At 41.3% G+C, this 20,381-nt stretch overlaps 1 long non-coding RNA gene across 2 annotated transcripts in view; it reads right to left on the bottom strand.

The window, feature by feature from the left end:
- Positions 1–4,423: 4,423 nt before the first annotated feature.
- LOC132405431 (uncharacterized) overlaps positions 4,424–20,381 on the bottom strand; it is a 33,686-nt gene continuing 17,728 nt past the window's right edge. For both annotated transcript variants that reach the window (XR_009515866.1, XR_009515867.1), the window contains exon 3: positions 4,424–4,881. This is a non-coding gene — a long non-coding RNA (uncharacterized LOC132405431). The remainder of the gene's footprint in view (positions 4,882–20,381) is intronic.

Genomic DNA, 20,381 nt, shown 5'->3' with positions numbered 1-20,381 from the left:
GTGTTGAAGGCAGACCGAGAGGGCATACCATTGGAAAGTACATTGTTACAGTATGTGGATGACCTGTTGATTTGCTCCCACAGTAAGGAACAGTGTGAGCAGGACACTATAACTCTGTTAGAGAAGCTGGCGCACGGAGGACATAAAGTATCCAAAAAGAAACTGCAATTTTGCACGCAACAAGTGGAATACTTAGGCAGGGTAATATCCAAGGGAGTGAAGGCGATAGCACCAGATCAGATTGAGGCATAACTAAGGCCCCAAAACCCCAGACTGTAGGGCAGATGATGACGTTTTTGGGAATGGCAGGGTACAGCTCAGATTGGATAGGAGAATATGGTGAGATTGTGGCACCTTTGAGAAAGATAATGAAAGAAGCAGGACATAAAAATTTGAAGAACGGCTTACAGTGGAATGGAGAGGTGGAAATAGCTTTCAATACTATTAAGCAGGAATTGCAGTCAGCACCAGCATTAGCTTTGCCTGACTACGAGAAGGTTTTTCATTTGTATGTATCCAACCAACAGGAGGGTTATGTCACAGCAGTTCTAACACAAGAAAAGGAAAGCAGCCGATAGCATACTACAGTACGAGACTAGATGAGGTGGCTCAGGGGTATCCACCCTGTTATCAGGGATTGGCGGCGCTGTACTTTGCATATGAAAAGGCATCATCTGTAACCCTGGGCTATCCTGTGACTCTGTACACACACCACAAAGTAGCAGATTTGCTGGAAAGAGGGAAATTGGTGCTGACCCCAGCCAGGATAGCAGCGTATCAGTTGCTATTGACATTTCCAGACATAACTATACAGAGATGCACTACCAGTAATATAGCCGATTTTGGCCCTTTGGACTATGAAGGAGAACCTCATGATTGTGTAGGGAAGACGATGGCATTCGCCAAATTGAGAGCAGATTTATAGTCAGAACCACTAGAGGATGCAGATAAAAAGGTTCTGTTCGTAGATGGCTCTTGTTATAGGGATTATGATGGAAATCATGCAGGGTTCTCAGTCGTGCAGCAGGATCAGTCGAGCTTCAAGATTATTAGGATGGAGTCCTGCCCCCAACAGTGTTCCGCCCAACTAGCAGAAATCAAAGCCCTGGCAGCTGCGTGTGAAATGATGGAAGGTGAGAAAGTAGACATCTATACTGATTCGGCATATGCTCATGGAGTATGCCATTTGTTTGCGGCAGTGTGGAAACAGATTTTTTAAAAAGCAGTGGCGATCCCATACAACATTGTCAGCAAATTCTAGGCTTAATAAAAGCCATAATGAAACCTAAAGCATTGGCCATAGTAAAATGCCAGGCACATAAAAAGGGAAACAATGTAATAACAAAGGGAAATCAAGCTGCGGACAAGGCAGCCAGAAAAGCGTCTGGATGTACATCAGCTGTCATTGCCCCCCAGGTAAGCCTAACTCCAGAACCTGTGGTAGAGGACCTAATTGAAATACAAGGTAAGGCAACTTTGGCAGAACAGACAATGTGGAGAAAAAGGGGGGGCCAAGCAGAACCCGGAAGGCTTGTGGAGCACGGAAGATGGTTTGTTGGTAGCGCCCACCCCTCTACTGACGATTCTGATTTCAGAAGCGCATGGGATTGACCATTGTGCAAGGGTGGAAGTGATAAAGAAAATAAAGAAGGATGGTTTTTGGTCACCTTATTTACAGGCTTCAGTGGACTTTGTCTTGTCACAGTGCGAGGTATGCGCACAGAATGCACGGTTCAGACATCTGTTATTTGACTGGTTAGAAAGTAGACTCAGAGGATGGGGAGCATGGCTGACTAAAATGGCAATAACTATCAGTATTGTATTGTTGAGCTGTGCGCTTGTGCTGTGCTGTTTTCTTCCTTGTCTCAAGTCTCTTGTAGTGCTTGCTGCAACCAAACAATTTCCGATGCTCGTGGCAATTACCGAAGCAAGCTTAGTGGAGAAAGAAACACCGAAAATGTATCGTTACAGCCTACAACACCTGCAGGATGAACAAGAGCAAAACGACAGTGTGGGAGTAGATTGTAAGGGCTTCTGAGTTTTTTTTCCCTGTCTCAGGTACAAAGGGACAGGTTTTTGGCTCAGCGGCCCAGGGTAACAGGGAGAGAATACTTTGAGGTTTTGGCGCAGAAAATTATAGTTTAACCCGAGATTTGGGAATAAGTGCTTGAGCTTATTGGGGCTTCTGTGCGTGGACTCTTAGTCTTCTTTCTCTGTGTGAGTACCTATGGGTCTCAAAGAGGGATATATTGGAGTATAAAAGTTGCATTGTTTGCTGTGTAACCAAAACTATGTAGTCAGCTTTGTGTTTGCTATTTGCTATGCATGTATCCAATTTAGTAGGAGAATGAAATCTTAAGAATGTAGAAGATAAAGAGGTGTTAATGAGAGGCTAGCTAAGAGATGTAGATTATAAAGGTGTGTTAATGAGAGGTAGCTAAGAGATGTAGATTAGAACATGATTAAGTCAATGGATAGAGACAATAGTGGCGGATGTACTTGTGATACGCAACTGTAGACCGATTGGATATGCCAATGCAACTAAACCAGGAGATTGCTATAAAAGATGCTATGTACAAGGATTGGTGGCCAGTCAGCGACTAGCTCAATGACTGTCTCAGCTTTGATTTGCAAATTAACGTTTAATACTTCTTGAAGAATCTTCTGCGTCTCCTGGTCATTTGTCGGGCATGAGAAACCATGACAATGGTGGGAACATGATGATGCTTAAACGCAAGGATAAATGGTTAGACTCTTCCTTGGTCCAGATGATCATTGTCTAGAACTGAAGTAGGGCAAATTTTGCTTATTGCACATCAGCCTATACCCGAATGTTGTCCAGTTCTTACTGTGTGCAGGCACAAGATGCTTCACTTGCTATAGATTTCCCAATAGAATTGAGCATAGTGCCATCATCACAAATAACCTGATTTATGACTTTAATATGAAGCAGGTAGAATGCTTTTGTTTTGATGCCATTGATTTCAATTTTACCAGGGTTACTTGATGCCACTCTCAAATAAATGTTGCCTTGTGCCGACAACACCCACTCTCATCTCAACCAGTGGAGTTCAGCTCTTCGGCCCATGCTAGGAGTAAATCAAGGCTTGGTGAGTAGGTTATTGGTGAGCAAATGCTGCTTGATTACACTGTTGATAACACTTTTCATAACTTAGTTGATGATTGAAAGGAGATCAATGGTAGAATAGCTGGGTAGGATTGTCCTGCTTTTACTTGTGAATTTGGGCGCATTTTCATATTGTGTTGCAACTGTCAAAAGTCAAAGTCAAAGTAAATTTATTATAGAAACCTAGAAACATAGAAAACCTACAGCCCAATACAGGTCCTTTGGCCCACAATGCTGTGCCAAATATGTGCTTAATTTAAAAATTACCTAGGGTTACACATAGCCTTCTATTTTTCTACGTTCCATGTACCTATCAAGGAGGCTCTTAAAAGACCCTATCATATCAGCCTCCACCACTGTTGCTGGCAGCCCATTCCACGCACTCACCACTCTCTACGTAAAAAAACTTAACCCTGACATCTCCTCTGTACCTACTTCCAAGCACCTTAAAACTGTGCCCTCTTGTGTTAGCCATTTCAGCCCTGGGAAAAAGCCTCTGACTATCAATGCCTTTTATCATCTTTTACACCTCTGTCATGTCACTTCTCATCCTCCACCGCTTCAAGGAGAAAAGGCTGAGTTCACTCAACCTATTCTCATAAAGCATGCTCCTCAATCCAGGCAACATCCTTGTAAATCTCCTCTGTACTCTTTCTATAGTTTCCACATCCCTCCTTTAGTGAGGTGATCAGAACTGAGCACAGTACTCCAAACGGGTTCTGACAGGGTCCTATATAGCTGTACATTACCTCTCAGCTCTTAAATTCAATCACACAGTTGAAGAACACTGTTTGCCTTCTTAACTACAGAGTCAACCTGCACAGCAGCTTTGAGTGTCTTATGGACTCAGACCCCAAGATCCCTCTGATCCTCCACACTGCCAAGAGTCTTACCTTAATACTATATTATGCCATCATATTTGACCTACCAAAATGAACCACCTCACACTTATCTGGGTTAAATTTCATCTGTCACTTCTCAGCCCAGATTAGCATTCTAGCAATGTCCTACTGTAACTTCTGACAGCCCTCCACACTATCCACAACACCCCAACCTTTATCAAATTATGTTTTCTTTACACAATCTTGAGATTTGTCTTCTTACAGGCAGCTACAAAGCTAAGTACCCCAAGAGAACCCACTGAAAGAAAAGAAAACCTTCAAGCATCCAACGTGCAGAGAAAAAGAAATTTATTGCAAACAATAAAAATAAGCAACTAACTTTCGGAACTGAAATTCACAGAAGTGAGTTCGGTGAGAGGTGAGTAAACATTGTGGAGTAACAAGTTAAATTAATTTGAATTTGAATTTAATTCATTTGGATTTATTTAAATTTCACATCCATCTCACAACGTGAGGGAGTGCATTATGACAAATTTTTGCATTATGACTCTGCCACAATGTACAGATGAGCGAATTTAAAAGTTTAATGGCTTGTAGAAAGAAGCCTGGTTTTAATGCTGTGGTACCATTTGTCAGACAGAAGTAGCTGAGACAGTTCATGGTTGGGGTGACTGTTGTCCCGATGATCTTCCAGGCCTTCTTTACACACCTGCTGCTGTAAACGTCCTCAATGGAGGGAAGTTCACATCCACAGATGTGCTGGGCTGTCCATACCACTCTCTGCAGCGCCCAGTGATCAAGGCTGGTGCAGTTCCCATAGCAGGTGGCGATACAGCCAGTCAGTATGCTCTCAATGGTGCCCCTGTAGAAGGTCTTGAGGATTTGTGGCCCATGCCAAACTTCTTCAGTTACCTGACGTGGAAGAGATGCTGTTATGCTTCTGCTTTAGCCACACAGCCAGTATGTACAGTCCAGGTGAGATATTCAGTGATGTGTATACCGAGGAACTTGAAACTATTCACCCTCACAACTGCAGTCCCTTTGATGTTGATCGGGGTGAACCTGTCTCTGTTCCTCCCGTAACCCAAGTTCAGCGATGAGACAAGTAAACCTCACTGAGCAATAATCTGAACCAGCCTACTGTTCGCCTCCAGCCCTGACTCCCTGTCCTTTTCAATCTGGCCTGGCACTTAAATCATCCAGACCTTGCTCTTGGACTCGGACCCTGCCGCGTCAATACACTCTTGGCCCGTGCCCCACCACCTCAATTTGGCCCATACCCAAATTTTCCAATTTGGTTCAGCTCTTAAATCGATCAAACCTCAGGTCTTTCTCCACTCTCAGGCCCGGGTCCAGGCTCTGGCATCTCGACTCTGCGTCGTCTCCACTCACCGCACATTGTTCTGCCGAATCGAATTGCCTCAAGTTCGCTCCAGGAATGGCCAAGCCGTGGCTCATTCCGGCTCTCCCCAGCGCCTTGATTCAGCCTGTAAACACAGCTACCTGCACCTTCGAGACTTCAGTTCACACTGCAAAAATGCTGGGTCATAAAAGCTCAACTCCAACAGGGAAGTTATAGTCTATTGTCTGCACTGATCATTTAACAAAAAAGGTGTATTGAGTAGGTTTCTTTGTTTTATTTTCCACCAGAAAGCAATCACTGAGCTTCACCAACGACATCTTACACCAGAAACTGTGTAATATCTGTGTAAAAAACACTAACCACTCAATGTAGATAAAAAATATTTTCCTCATTTTAGTTCTACATTTGTTGCCAATCAACTTAATTTATGCTGCAAAGTGATGGGTCATTCACCTTCATTGGATTCCATGTCAGTTTTAATGTTGACTGTAGATCTCCAGCTCCCCTATAGGGTTAATAAGTCTGTCAGAGCTCACTAGGTTTGCCCACTCCCACTGAGTACTTAAATGAATGCCAGAGGACAGCTAAGATCAATAGTGTTAGTCACCGTATTCAAGAGAAGAAAGAAAAACATTGTCAGAAACAAATGTGCAAAAGAAAATGAATAAATATTTGGACACAATAAAGCTCTGATTAAGTACAATATATGCCAAAGAGATAATCTAATTCTATGAGTAACACAACGTGTTGGCACTGTGGAACACTGTGCCAACTTGTCTAGCTGTGTAGAGTATAATGTCAGATTAGAACAAGATCTAAGTTTTGCTTTATTTTAGGCACAAGTGAGGTCTTAAGGAGCAAAATACATTATGCACTGACTATGATTATGTCAGGAGCTTGTGATCTGAGGAAGGAGTGAGACTAGTAAAACTAATAATAAAATCTTGCTGATGCAGAAAATCTGCAGTAAAGAAGAAAAGGGTGGTTTGTACAGGATCCATAGAGAGTGAAAATAAACTTTGAGTTGTTTGCCTTTTGCCCGAATTCAGAGACTAAATAGAATTTCAAGATGCAGAGAAGGAAAGCAATGGGACAAAGGAGGAATATAAGAAATACTGTAGATGCACCAATTTGCTAGACTTCCCTTTGTACCTACTCCACTATTCAAAAATTACCAAGGCTAATCTTTTATTTCAGTCCACTTTTCAACACTAATTCTGTAATCCAAAATAATAGCAGAAAGTTGAGCGCTGTCATGGCAACAATCTTGCACACACAATGTCAGTAAGACCAAAGAACTGATTCTGGACCTTCAGAAGGGGTAAGGTGAGGGGACACACACCAGTCATCAGAGAGCGATCAGAAGTGGAAAATGTGAGCAATTCCAAGTTCCTGGGTATCAATATCTCTGAGGATCTATCCTGGGCCCAACATATCGATGCAGTTACAAAGAAGGCATGACAGCGGTTATATTTCACTGTGAGTTTGAAGATATTTGGTAAGTCACCAAAAGCACTTGCAATTTCTACAGTCATACCATTCTAACTAGTTGCATCACTGTCTGGTGTGTGTGTGTGTGTGTGTGTGTGTGTGTGTGTGTGTGTGTATGTGTGTGTGTGTGTGTGTGTGTGTGTGTGTGTGTGTGTGTGTGTGTGTGTGTGTGTGTGTGTCTGTCTGTCTTGGGGAGGGGGGAGGAATCAAAATAAGCTGCAGAGAGTTGTAAACTTGGTGAGCTCCATCATGGGCACTAGTATCCAGGGTATCTACAAGAAGTGATACCTCAAAAAGATGACATCCATCATTAAGGACCCCATCACCCAGGTCATCCCCTGTTCTCAATGTCTGAAGGCACACACTCAGCGATTCAGGAACAGCTTCTTCCCCTCTGCCAATCTGATTTCTGAATGGACATTGAACCATGAATGCTGCTTTTTTATTTTTATTTTTGCACTACTTATTTAATTTAACTCTTTTACACACACACATGCACGCACGCACGCACACACACACACACACACACACACACACACACACACACACACACACACACACACACACACACACACACACACACACACACACACACACACCTACCTACCTACCTACCTACCTACCTACCTACTGGGATATTTTTTCTCTATTACAATGTATTGGATTGTACTGCTGCCACAAAGACAACAAATTGCATGACATATGCTGGAGATATTAAACCTGATACTCATTTTATTCTAACCCCTTGACTTATTTGATATACAAAATCCAGCAATCTTTTGAATATTCTCAGCACTTGAAATTCCACACCTCCTTCTTGGGCAAAGAATTCCAAAAACTTACTGTCCATTGGCTGTTGATATTTTTATTCTCATCTCAGCTCAGAATGGCCAGCCACTTATTTTGAAACTCTCACCTGTGGCTCTAGACAGTCCATCCAAGGGCCATCCCTGTACGTTTCAAGATTATGGTGTGTTCATCTAACTCTAGAAAGTATATGCCAGCTGGCTTCATTTCATTTCCTAGAATAATCACCCATGTCCTATTCCCATGACATCCTCCCTGCCACACATCAGTGAGCAAAAGAATAGATTTGCAATAGGTTAGAAAGCAGTTAAAATCAACTTTCAGTAGGGCAAAACTGAAAAGAAGCAGTATTAGATGATAGTTGATCCATCTAAATTTCTGCTTTATTCCAAAGGAGCATTAACACATCTGCATGGTAGTCTGAGAGGAAGTGAAAGAGCAAGGTTTATAGCTGGTGGTCCAGTGTAGATTCCATCATTCCAGATTACGACTCCAGTTCTCTGCTGAAACTCACCATTTGCTGCTCACTGCTACATCCACACTTTGTCTACTCCTTCTGGGCATGATGTATACATGTCTTCCCTGAAATGCAGGCATCTTTAGAGATTATGCTCTAATTTATCTGTAAGTTTAATGGGCCACATCTCAAATAACAATGAGGAAAGAGATAGAGAGACTAGTGACATGGTATCATGACAACAACCTTTCCTCCAACGTCAGCAAATCAAAACATCTGGTCATTGACTTCAAGAGGCAGGGTGAGGGGGTAGTGCACATGCCCCTGTCTCCATCAAAAGAGCTGAAGTTGAGAGGGTAGGGAGCTTCAATAGTCTATCCTGATCCAACCACATTTGTGCTATGGCCAAGAAAGCTCACCAATGCCTCGACTTCCTCACAAGGCTAGTGACTTCAAGAAACGGCAGAGTTGTAGACACAGCTCGGCAAATCACAAGAACCAGCCACTCTCTATAGGTCTATAGGATCTGTATATATTTTTCACTGTCTCAGTAGAGCAACGAGCATAATCAAAGACACCTCCAGATATTCCTCTCCCATTGCACAGGAGGTACTAAAGCAGGAAAACACGTACCACCAGGCTAAAGGACACTTCTACCTCTCTGTAACAAGACAACAAGACTATTGAATAGTTAGTTAGTACAATAAAATTGATTCTTGACCTCATAACCTACCTCATTATGGATTTAGCTGTGTGCTTAACCCCCCCCCCCCCCAACTCTACACTGTGTGGCTAAGTACAGCTTCAATGCCATATCAAGTTTGCTGTCAAACTAAGTCAAAGGTGGTGATAAACCTGTATATAAGAGGGAAATTAAAATATGGCTGAGAGATGCCATAACAACAACCTCAATGTCAGCAAGACCAAGGAGCTAATTATGGAATTCAGGAGGAGAGAATCAGAGGTCCCTGAGCCAGTCCTTATCATGGACAGGGTCAGCAGCTTTAAATTCCTTGGTGTTATCATTTCAGTGAAACTGTTCTGGGCACAGCATGTAAATGCAATTACTGTACAAAGAAAGCATGGCAGCACCTCTACTTCCTTAGGAGTTTGCAAAGATTCGGCAGGACACCTAAAACTTTGAAAAACTTGTCCTGCTTTTTTCTCACTGCTATCATCATAAGGAAAGTACAGAAGCCTCAGGACACACACCACCAGGTTATCACCACTCAACCATCAGGCTCTTGAACAAAAGGGGTAACTCCAATCAACTTTGCTTTCTCCATCACTGAACTGTTCCTACACCCTAGGACTTACTTTCAAGGACTGTTCATCTCATGTTCTCGATATTTATTGCTTATTTATTTATTTTATTTTTTTCTCTCAGCTCAATTGTAAAAGTTGAAGTATGGGCATAGTCAAGCATGCTCATTCCTCAATTGCTTGGAACTTTCTGACTAGTAGTGCTTAGTATTGTGGATTTCTGAAGATGTACATAGATATTACTGTGTAGCCCTAATTGTTTCCTGCTATTGTGTAGTGTCTTTGGAATGATTCCAATTGTAGATACTACTATTGGGAGGGTGTATACCCTGTTTGTGTTCCACAGACTTTCAATTTCCTCTTTTAATTCAGAATATTTCTGGTGTTTTCACATTAATTTCTGTAAGTTATGTGTGTTTGGAATGGCTATACTGTATGTATTAAGTTATTTTTGCTTGTTAATCCTATATTATCATATCCAGATGGTTATCGTGGATTTTAGTAGCTAATCAACCATAATATAATCTGTGGTATTCTGACTCTAAAACTAAATCAGGGTTGCATTTATAGTAAGGTGTGATTTCATTTATGAGTTTGTATTTTAAAGCAAGATTTTGATTAATGACATTTGCCACTTGATTGTGCCTGTGTAAGTAATCAGATTGAGTTAAACTGCTACAAGATGCTTAAGTGTGTTGGATTGTTTCTGGTTTTTCTCGGCATTTTCTACATTTATCATCTTGAATTGGTGGCGTTTTATTATGTATTTTTGATTTTTTTTGTGTTAACCACCTGGTCCTGTTACTGGGAAGAGGTCTCCAACTCTGAGCGATGTGTTTGGTGCTTCTTTGTTGACATCAAGTCTACTCAGATTGTGGGAATGTCTTCCATGGAAGGTCATGTTCTTTCATTGGTTAACTTCTTCTCAATGGTGCTATTTTTTTCATTTTTCTGGGTTGTGCTCTCATTTAAGTTTAGTGGTGTATACTGCTCACTTGGTGGGCTGAATCCTGTTTTCACTAATGACAATAAATCCTTGGAAGTTTTATCTGACTGCTGTGTATATTTTTAATGTCTATTATTCCTCTTCCCCCTTCAGTCCTAGGTAGTGTAATCCAAGCACATTCGAGTGTACATAATACTTGCTGACATTTGTCATTTCAGTTCTTATCTTTCTTTGTAAATTTTCCAGATTGGTTTCAGACCAAGATATTATGCCAATGTTAGTATGAGTAAAGCAAAAGTGTTTGCTGCCTTTCTTATATTTTTACTGTTGAGCTCTGTGTGGCAGATTTTCTTAAGCCTTGTAGTAAATTTTGTCGAAAGTTTTATTATCGTTATTAAAATTTCATTCATTTTGCATTGCACAGTTTGCTGTCTTTTGCACACTGGTTGTATACCCTAGTGATGTAGTCTTTCATTGATTGTATTATGGTTATTGGGTTATTGAGTATGCCCGCAAGAAAATGAACCTCAGGGTTATATATGCTGACATATAAGTACTTTGATAAATATTAAAGTTCCAAATAACTTTATTAAGTCCATTTTATTGTTTGACTGCACTGCACTTTCTTTGTAGCTGTTACGCTTTATTCTGCATTGTCATTTTTTCACCTTGGTCCACCTCAATGCACTGTGCAATGATTTTTTTTTTGAATGGACAGTACAGAAGACAAGCATTTCACTGTATCTCAGTACATGTGACAATAATATACCAATGCTAATACCAATCAGTATCAATATCCGCATTCACAGTGACATCCCTGGTGGATCCAATCAGGATCACTTGATTGTAGTCCCAGAAGATCTGTGGCATACGGTATGTTACAAGGACATTCTCTTCTTTGGTCACTGCTCTCCATACAGGTCCCTCAGATCAATTGAAAGCACCCTCTAAGCTGCACCCTGACAACAGCATTCCCCCCACCCCCATCACCAGCACCTGCATGTTCAATTCAATTCAATCCACCGTGAGAAACTTCGTTTGTGGCGTGGTAAGGACAATATCACAGCACTTAAGAAATACAACACCACACTGCATATAATTAAACACAATATAAAATACTCACAATAGATAGTAAATACTAAAAATTAATGCACATAATTTACAATACAAATACACATAATAAAACTGACTGTTTTTACTGTCAAAGCTCCCTGTTTACCGCTCTCATGCTGATCTAATCATAATTTAAGCATTCATCAGTAAAGGCTGTCTCCAGGTAATGTATGTGTTTTATTTTTACACCATAGTTAAGTCAATTCTGTCCATAAATTGGAAGCTACACACACAAAAAAATCACTTGCCATTATTACCATACAACCACAGTATAGTTAGCCAGCTGGTGGCGTGGTGGCACCTGTGAATGGTCTCGGGTTCAAATCCGGCCGGCTCCTTGCGTGCTTTCCACCCATACTGGGTAAGTGTCTCAGCCTCGTAAAAAACAGAAAATGCCAATGAAACAACAAGGTTACTGCCTTGTGTGCCATAAGGTACATAAAGGAACACTACCACCCACAGTATTGTAAAAAATCATATCAAAAACACATCAGACTGATTTGAAAGAATAATGACTAAAATGGAAAAAGAGAGGAAACTAATTCTGTTGTTCTTAACAAGAAAGATATGTCTACATTTTGGACTTCTGAATGTATAAATATTATGAGAACTTGTTTGTATGTAGAAATGACCATAAGCCTTGGTTCATAACCCAGAGACACACTTCAGCTGGAAGCGAGCTGCTTGTATTGTTGTCTGTCACTTTTGGGGCTGATGAATGATGTTAGATCTGTGAACCTAAGTGTTGACAGCTTCAACAATTGTTCAAAACTATAACTCATGCTGAAAATGACATAATGTGGGATTTCACAGGAAACCTGACAGTGCTGTTCAGAGAACTGCTCACAAAGGAGTGCATTGTTTATATGATTTGTTAAATAGCTTTGTGTACAATACAACACTCATGTTAATAGCACTGACAAGTAGTAAAGCAGCCTCTTGGCCTCTTAATTTCAAAATTAAAATAATCCTCTATCAAAATTATTACCGTTTTTTTTACTACTTTTCTAAAATATTTTGTATTCAGGAATAACATAACAACTATTCCTCCCTTTTATGAGCCATTTCCTTGTACCGCAGCCTAGAAGACAAGAGTAACTTGAGGGTTCTGAGGTTTTGCAGCCCTGGGGACAAGCCGATTCTAGGCCGGTGCTGCCGACTGGACTGAAGCGTCATGGGAGGAAACAGAACGGAACAATGGATCTGCTGTTGGGGGCTCTGTATCCAATCATGCTCTCTCCCTCTCTTTATCTCATTGGTGGGGGAGAGTTTGGTGCTGATTCTTGAATTGGAAAACTCGGGGGCAGAAAAGCAACATAGCAGACTTTAGCACCATGAATCAATGAGTTGTTTTGCTTAGGTCTCCCCTCCCGCAGTGAAAGTGTGAAAGGGTGACACCTTGTCCCTTTATTAAGGAGAAAGAAAGTCTGCGGTATGTTGAATTGTCAGGTGAATGATCAGTTTTTGTTGTACTGCAGATCATGGTCTTTCTTGGGGCCTTTGCTATTGCTTGCTTGGTGAGTGAAGGGCATTGATGCTTCTTTTGGAGAAATAAGTGGAGCAGGAGGAGGGTCGTTGCTTTGGTGCTGCTTGTGCGAAGGAGAGGGGGAGTAGGGGGGCTTTGGGGTTCTAACATTTTTGCTATCACTCATTCTTTGGGGAACTTTTCTGTTTTCATGGATGTCTGCAAAGAACAAGAATTTCAGGTTGTATATTGTATACATTCTCCGATATTTAATGGACCTATTGAACGACTGAACTGCCACCAAATCTTCTTACTTTCACGTAACGTCACAGTTTGGTACAGCGGTTGATCTGGTGCAGAAACATATGAAGCTGCAGAGAGTAGTGGACTCAGCCCAGTACATCCCTCCCCACCTTCAGGAATGCTGCATCAAGAAGTCTATCATTCAGGCTATACTATCTTCCCTTAGCTACCAGTGGGCGGAAAATACGGTATTTTGAAATTCCGCACAAGCAGACTCAAGGACAGTAACCATTCAGTTCTTGAACAAATCTGCACATCTCTAATTACTGCAAGATGGAGACATCAAATGAGAACATGGTCACTGACAAATTCATTTACAAGTTGCACTCCATTCTGACTAGTAAGTATGTTGTTGCTCTTTCATCTTTGGTGGAACTCACAAAGCACCAGTATTGCTGAAATATTATCACAAGAAGACTATTGATGTTCAAAATGGTCATTGGTATAGACAGCAAAAAACAATGGACCCAGCGTCAATCCCTGTGGCACACCAGTAGTTACACAACTTCAGTCCGAAAGGTAGCCATCTACTACCACTCTCTAGCTTCTCCTTCTAAGCCAATGTTAAATCCAATTTATTGTTTCATCCTGAGTGTTAAGTGATTGAAACTTCTGGATCAGCCTCCCATGCGGGACTTTGTCAAAGGCTTTGCAAAGGTCTAGTTAGACAATGTACATTGCTTTTTCTTCCTCAAGTTTCCTGGTAACCTCCATAAGAAATTCTATAGGATCGGTTAGACACAACCTACCATGCGCAAAGTCATGTGGACTATCCCTAATGAGGCACTGTCAATCCAAATGCTTACAGATCTATTCCATCCCTCAGAAGGCCTTTCAATAATTTACCCACTTCTGATGTTACCCTCACTGACCTATAGTTTCCCCATTTATTCTTGGAGCCTTTCTTAAACAAAGGAACAATGTTATCTCTCCCTACTCCTTCGGCACCTCACTGCGGCTAAGTAAGTTTTAAATACCTCTGGCAAAGCCCCTGCAAATTAAGCAATAGCCTTCCACAAGGTCTAAGGAGACACCTAGTCAGGTTCTGGGGCCTTATCCACCCTAAATTACCTCAAGACAGCAAAAAGCTCTTCTTCTGTAATTCAGATACACTCCATGACCTCCCTGCTATTTTACTTTAGTTCTATACACTGTGTTTATACAGACACAGAAAATCTATTCATAATCTCCCACCATCTCTTTTGACTCCATGCATTGATAACCATGTGGATCTTCAAGTGGGGCAATGTTGTCCATTGCTATCTTTTTGCTATTAATACATCTGTAGAAACTCTTGGGATTCTACTTCACCTTGTCTGCCAGAGCAACCTCGTGTGTTCTTTTAACCCTTCTGATTTCCCTCTTAAGTGTCTTCTTATGCTCCTCAAGCTCTTCATTTGTTTCTTGTTGCCTAACCCACTACACATCTTCTTCTTAGCAACAGCCTCAATATTCCCCAGGAGCAAAGGTCCCCAGAAGCAAATTCTGTATTCTCATATTTCACTTTCAAGTGCCTCCCACTTACCATGCATCCCTTTGCCAGATAATAACTTTTCCCTTAAGACCATGAGAGATAAAATCATACTGTCGGAGCAGAATTAAGCCATTTGGCTCATCGAGTCTTCTCCGCCATTCCATCATGTTTGATTTATTATTCCTCTCAGCTGCATTCTTCTGCCTTCTCCCTGTAACCTTTGACACTCTTACTAATTCAGAACCTATCAACCTCCACTTTAAGTATACCATATGATTTGGCCTTGAGAATTGTACGTAGCAATGAATTCCACAGATTCCCCATCCTCGGGCTAAGGAAATTCCTCCTCATCTCTTTTCTGAGGCTGTGCCTTTGGGTCCCAGATTTCCCACAATGGAAACATTCTCTCTACATCCACTCTGTCTAGGCCTTTCAATATTCGATAGGTTTCAATGAGATCTCCTCCTCCTCCTTCTAAACTCCAACAAGGAAACACCCAGGGCAATCAAATGTCCCTCATATTTTAATCATTTCATTCCCAGAATCATTGTGACCCTCCTCTGAACCCTTTCAAATGCCAGTGCATATATTCTTAGATAAGGGGCCCAAAACTCCTCACAATTCTCCAAGAATGGTCTGACCAATACCTTACAAAAGTACAGCGTTACATCTTTGCTTTTATATTCTCATCATCTTGACATGAATGCTAACATTGTATTTGCACTCCTTACCACCCTCAGCCTGCAAAGTAACCTTTAGGGAATCCAGCACGAGGGCTTCCAAGTCACTTTGCACCTCTGATTTCTGAATTTTCTCCCCATTTAGAAAATTGCCTACACCTTTAGTCCTTCTACCAAAATGCAATTCCAGTACATTGTTCCATCTGCCACTTCTTTGTCCATTCTTCTAATCAGTCTAAGTCCATCTGTAGATTCCCTGCTTCCTCAACACAACTTGCCCATCCACCTAACTGTATTGTCTACAAATTTGTGTCAAAGCCATCAATTTGGTCATCCATATGTAGGGTTCTCAGTAATATTAACTGTTAACTGCTAATAATGAAATAGCTTCTCTGTAGTGTTATAATGAAATGGCTTTGCTGTAGTGTTAACTATGAGGTAATGTTCTCTGTAGCTGAAACTTTTGGGTTATAACTACTGATAACAGGAGAACTGACCAATGGGAGTCTTGTTGTTCTATTTGTATGTGTGGGAACTGGGATTGATGCGTGGGAGATTCGGGAGGAGAAGCGAAGAGGAAGGATGTGCGGGAAGTGCTCTTGTAGACCACCGTGGTTGGTCCCAGGCCGAGGGTCGAGGAATTCGGAGCAGATTGTTCGGTGGAGTAGCATCTGCAGCGTGAGCTCCAATGATTTCTTTGTGCATGAACTATTTCATTAAAAGTGGCGCCTTTTTCTTTCTCTTTTCCATTTATATTCTGTTTCTCTGTTAACCCTTTAGCCAAAGTAAGAGTTCTAAAGTGTAATCATTTAATTGCTTAAGATGTACTGTCTGATATTTTACATTGTGGGTTGTACCGGAGTGCATTACACAGCATCCGCACAAAAGTGATTACACCGCTTGGAGGGGCAGACGGCAGCTTTCCCTAGACGAACATGACTTAATCGAGCCTGAGTGTTACACATATAATGTGAAAACAAGTACTGACCCCTGCAGAACACCACTAGTTACTGGTAGCCAACCAGAAAAGGCCCTCTTTACTCCCTCCTTTGCATTCTGCCAGTCAGCCAATCTTCTATCCATGTATCTTTCCTGTATCTAGTATCTTTCCTACAATACAGTGGGTTCTTATCATGTTTAGCAGCCTCCATTGGCCTTCTGAACATTCAAGTAAACATCATCCACCGATTCTCCTTTGTCAACCCTGCCTGTTAGTTGCTCAGATATATAATGGAATTGTCGAGCAAGATTTCCCCATAAGGAAACCATGATGACTTCACTCTATTTTATAATTTTCCTCAAGGAACCTGATGCACCATCAATAACTCACTCTGAGACGTAAAGGCATGATATCTGCTTTTATAGACTGGAAGAAGGAACAAGCAGTGAGTGACCACCATACTACATCCTGGAGACTGAGAGGCCAGGCTCAGGCCTCGATCGCCTTTATACAGGGGTCTGTGGGAGGAGCCACAGGAGCAGTCAGCAGGGGGCGTGTCCAGACAGGTATATATAGTTCACCACAGAACCCCAAAACCTTATCCTTAATAATGGACTCCAACATCTTGCCAACCACTGAAGTCAGGCTAACTACCAACAATTTCCTGTCTTTGCCTCCCTCCCTTCTTAAAGAGTGGAGAAACATTTGCAATTTTCCAATACTGTAGAACCATTCAAGAATCTAGTGATTCTTGAAAGATCACTACTGATGCCTCCACAATCTCTTCAGATACCTCTTTAAGAACTCTGGGATGTATACCATCTGGTCCAGGAGCCATACCTACCTTCAGACCTTCCAGCTTCTCCTTTTGATGCTTCTCCTGACTTATAACACCTACATTCACTTCTGCCTCCCTGACACTCACAAATTTCTGGCATACTGCTGGTATACAACAAAGGCTGATATAAAATATTTATTAAGTTCAGCCACCATTTCTCCATTCCCCATTAGTACCTCTCCAGAGTCACTTCAAGTGGTTCAATATTCATTTCTGCCTCTTTACTCTTTATCTATCTGAAAAATTTTGATATCCTTTTTTGTATTATTGGCTAGTTTATCTTCATATTTCATTTTTTCTCTCTGTATTGCTTTTCTCGTTGCCCTGTGTTGCTTTTAAAAAGCTTCCAAATCCTTTAACTTTCCACAAATTTTTGCTATTTTATATGCCCTCTCTTTTGCTGTCATGCTGTCTTTGACTTTCCTTGTCACACATGTTTGTCAACCTCCTATTAGAATACTTCTTACTCTTCAGGATGTATCTATCTTGCTCCTTCCAAATTGGTCCCAGAAACACCAGATATTACTATTCTCCAGTCACTGCCTGCTAGTAGCCCCTTCCAATCAACTTTGGCCGGCTCCTCTCTCATGCCTCTGTAATTCCCTTTATTCCATTGTAATACTGACACATCAGACATTAGCTTCCCCCTGTCAAACTGCAGGGTGAATTTGATCATATTATGTTCACTGCCTCCGAAGTTCCCTAATCAAATCTACTTCATTACACAACACACAATCCAGACTTGCCTTTTCCCTGCTCTAAAAAGGCATGCTACACAATTGGGAAAACTCACCAATGTCTCTACTTTCTAAGGAGGCTGAAGAGAGCTGGACAATGCATGTCTATACTCACATCGTTCTATAGATGTGCAAGCCGTGTCTCTGCATGGTATATAAAAAACTGCACTGTGGTGGGCAGGAAAGCTCGACAACAGGTAGTCAAATCTGCTCACTGGCACCAGCCTACCCACCATCAAGGACATAGATACAGAAAGGTGCCAGAAAAGGGCCAATAACATCATGAAAGATCCCATCCAACCTGCTCAAGGACTGTTTGCCCTACTCTCATCAGGGATAAGGCTATGTAGCATCTGTGCAAGGACCAAAAGTCTCAATAACAATTACTTACCCAACACAGTAAGGCTGGTTAACACCTCCATCCACTCCATGCCCCCAACCATCATTACTTTATCACTTCCTCTTACAGTCTCCTTATGTACAGGCACCCATGTGCCTAGTGCCACTTTATAGGTGTACAATCAGTTTGTGTCTGTAAGCTATCTTATGTATTCACGGTATCTTTATTGTGTGTTTTCTTATTATTATTGTGTCCTTTATCTAGTTGTGTCTTTTATTTTACTGCATCAGACCTGGAGTAACAATCACTTTGCTCTCCTTTGCATTTGTGCACTAGAAATGACATTAAACAATTTTGAATTTTAAATCTTGAAGTCTTTAAATTCCACCTCTTGAGATCCAGCACCAACCCAATTTTTCCAATTTATGTGCATATTGAAATTCCCCATGACTATCATAATATTTTCCTTTTTACATGCCTTTTCTATTCCTCTTTGTAATTTGTACCCCAAGTCCTAGCTACTGTGTGCAGGCCTATACGTAGCTCCCATTGGGGTCTTCTAACCCATGTAGTTTCTACGCACAAGGATTCTACATCTTCCAGTCCCATTGTATGTCACCTCTCCCTAAGGATTTTATTTCATTCTTTTACCAGCAGAGCCACCCCTCTCTCTCTCTCGGCTTGTCCTTTTGATACAATGTGTATCCTTCAACATTAAGCTCACAAATATTACTGTTATTTCAACCGTGACTCAGTGATATCCATGACATCATACCTGCCAATCTCTAACTGCACTACAAGATTATCTACCTTATTCCATATGAAGCGTGCATTCAAATATAACATTTTAAATTGTGTTCACCCTTTTCGATTTTGTTCCGATATTACGTCTCAACTTAATTTTGCCCAGTTATCTCCCTGTCCTTGCTCGCAGTCTCACAAGACAGTACATGGACTTGTAGACCAAATGCCCCATTCTTAGCCCTATTATTCCATTTCCTAACCCCACCAAATTAATTTAAATCCTCCCCAACAGCTTTAGCAAACCTGCCACAAGGATATTGATTCACCCCAAGTTCAGATGTAACCCATCCTTTTTGTACAGGTCATACCTTCCCCAGAAATAGTGCTGACGATCCATAGAACTGAAACTCTACCCACTGCACCAATTCCTCAGCCACACATTCATCTAACAAATCATCCTCTTCCTACCTTCACTGACACATGACACAGGCAATAATTCAGAGATTATTGCCCTTGAGGTCCTTCTTTTCAGCTTTCTACCTAACTCCCTACATTCTCTCTTCAGGAGGTCGTATGTGATATGTATCACAACTTCTGGCTGTTCACCCTCCCCTTTTAGAATACTTTGGACCCAATCCATGACATTCCTGACTCTGGTACCTGGGAGACCAAACATCCAGGTGTGTGTTTCACATTCACAGAATATCTTGTCTGATCCTCTAATTATGGTATCCCATATCACTACTGCACTCCTCTCCCGTCTGAGCCACAGAGCCAGAGTTCTGGTCGCTGTGGCTTTCCCTTGGTAGATTGTATCCAAAGTGGCATGCTTATTATTGAGGGGATCAGTCACAGTCAATTTAAAATTTCAACCCAAGAATCAGTCCTATCCTTCTCCATAACTATCTTAAAATGAATGGAATTATGACCACTAGATCCAAAGTGTTTCCCTACACACACTTCTTTCACTTACTTTGTCTCATTCCCTAATAGGAGATCTAATCTCCCACACTCTCTAGTTGGGACCACTGTATTTTGATTAAGAAAACATTTCTGAACACATAACTCTATCCCATCCAGTCCCACTATCATAACTTTATTTTTCTTCCAACTGTCTGTTATCTCTCGACAAATGTGCTCCTTTAAACACTGTTGAATATTGGGTGGTCTATAATATAATCTCACCTCTTTCTGATTCCTCAATTCGCCCATACTGCTTCAGTAGACGAGCCATCCTGTTTTTCTCGTCTGGGCAGTACTGTGATATTTTCCATGTGTTATCTTCCCTCCCTCTTAATACTTCATCCTTTGTCATGTCTAAAACAACAGAGCCCCAGAATACTGAGCTGCCACTCTTGCGATCAAGAGTCACTACTGGCCACAATATTATAATTCCATGTGCTGATCCATACTTTAAGCTCAGCTGCCTTATCTGCAATACTCCTTGCATT

The sequence above is a fragment of the Hypanus sabinus genome, chromosome 15 (genome assembly GCF_030144855.1).
Source record: "Hypanus sabinus isolate sHypSab1 chromosome 15, sHypSab1.hap1, whole genome shotgun sequence".
Lineage (NCBI taxonomy): Eukaryota > Metazoa > Chordata > Chondrichthyes > Myliobatiformes > Dasyatidae > Hypanus > Hypanus sabinus.
This window is presented reverse-complemented; position numbering and strand designations above follow the sequence as displayed.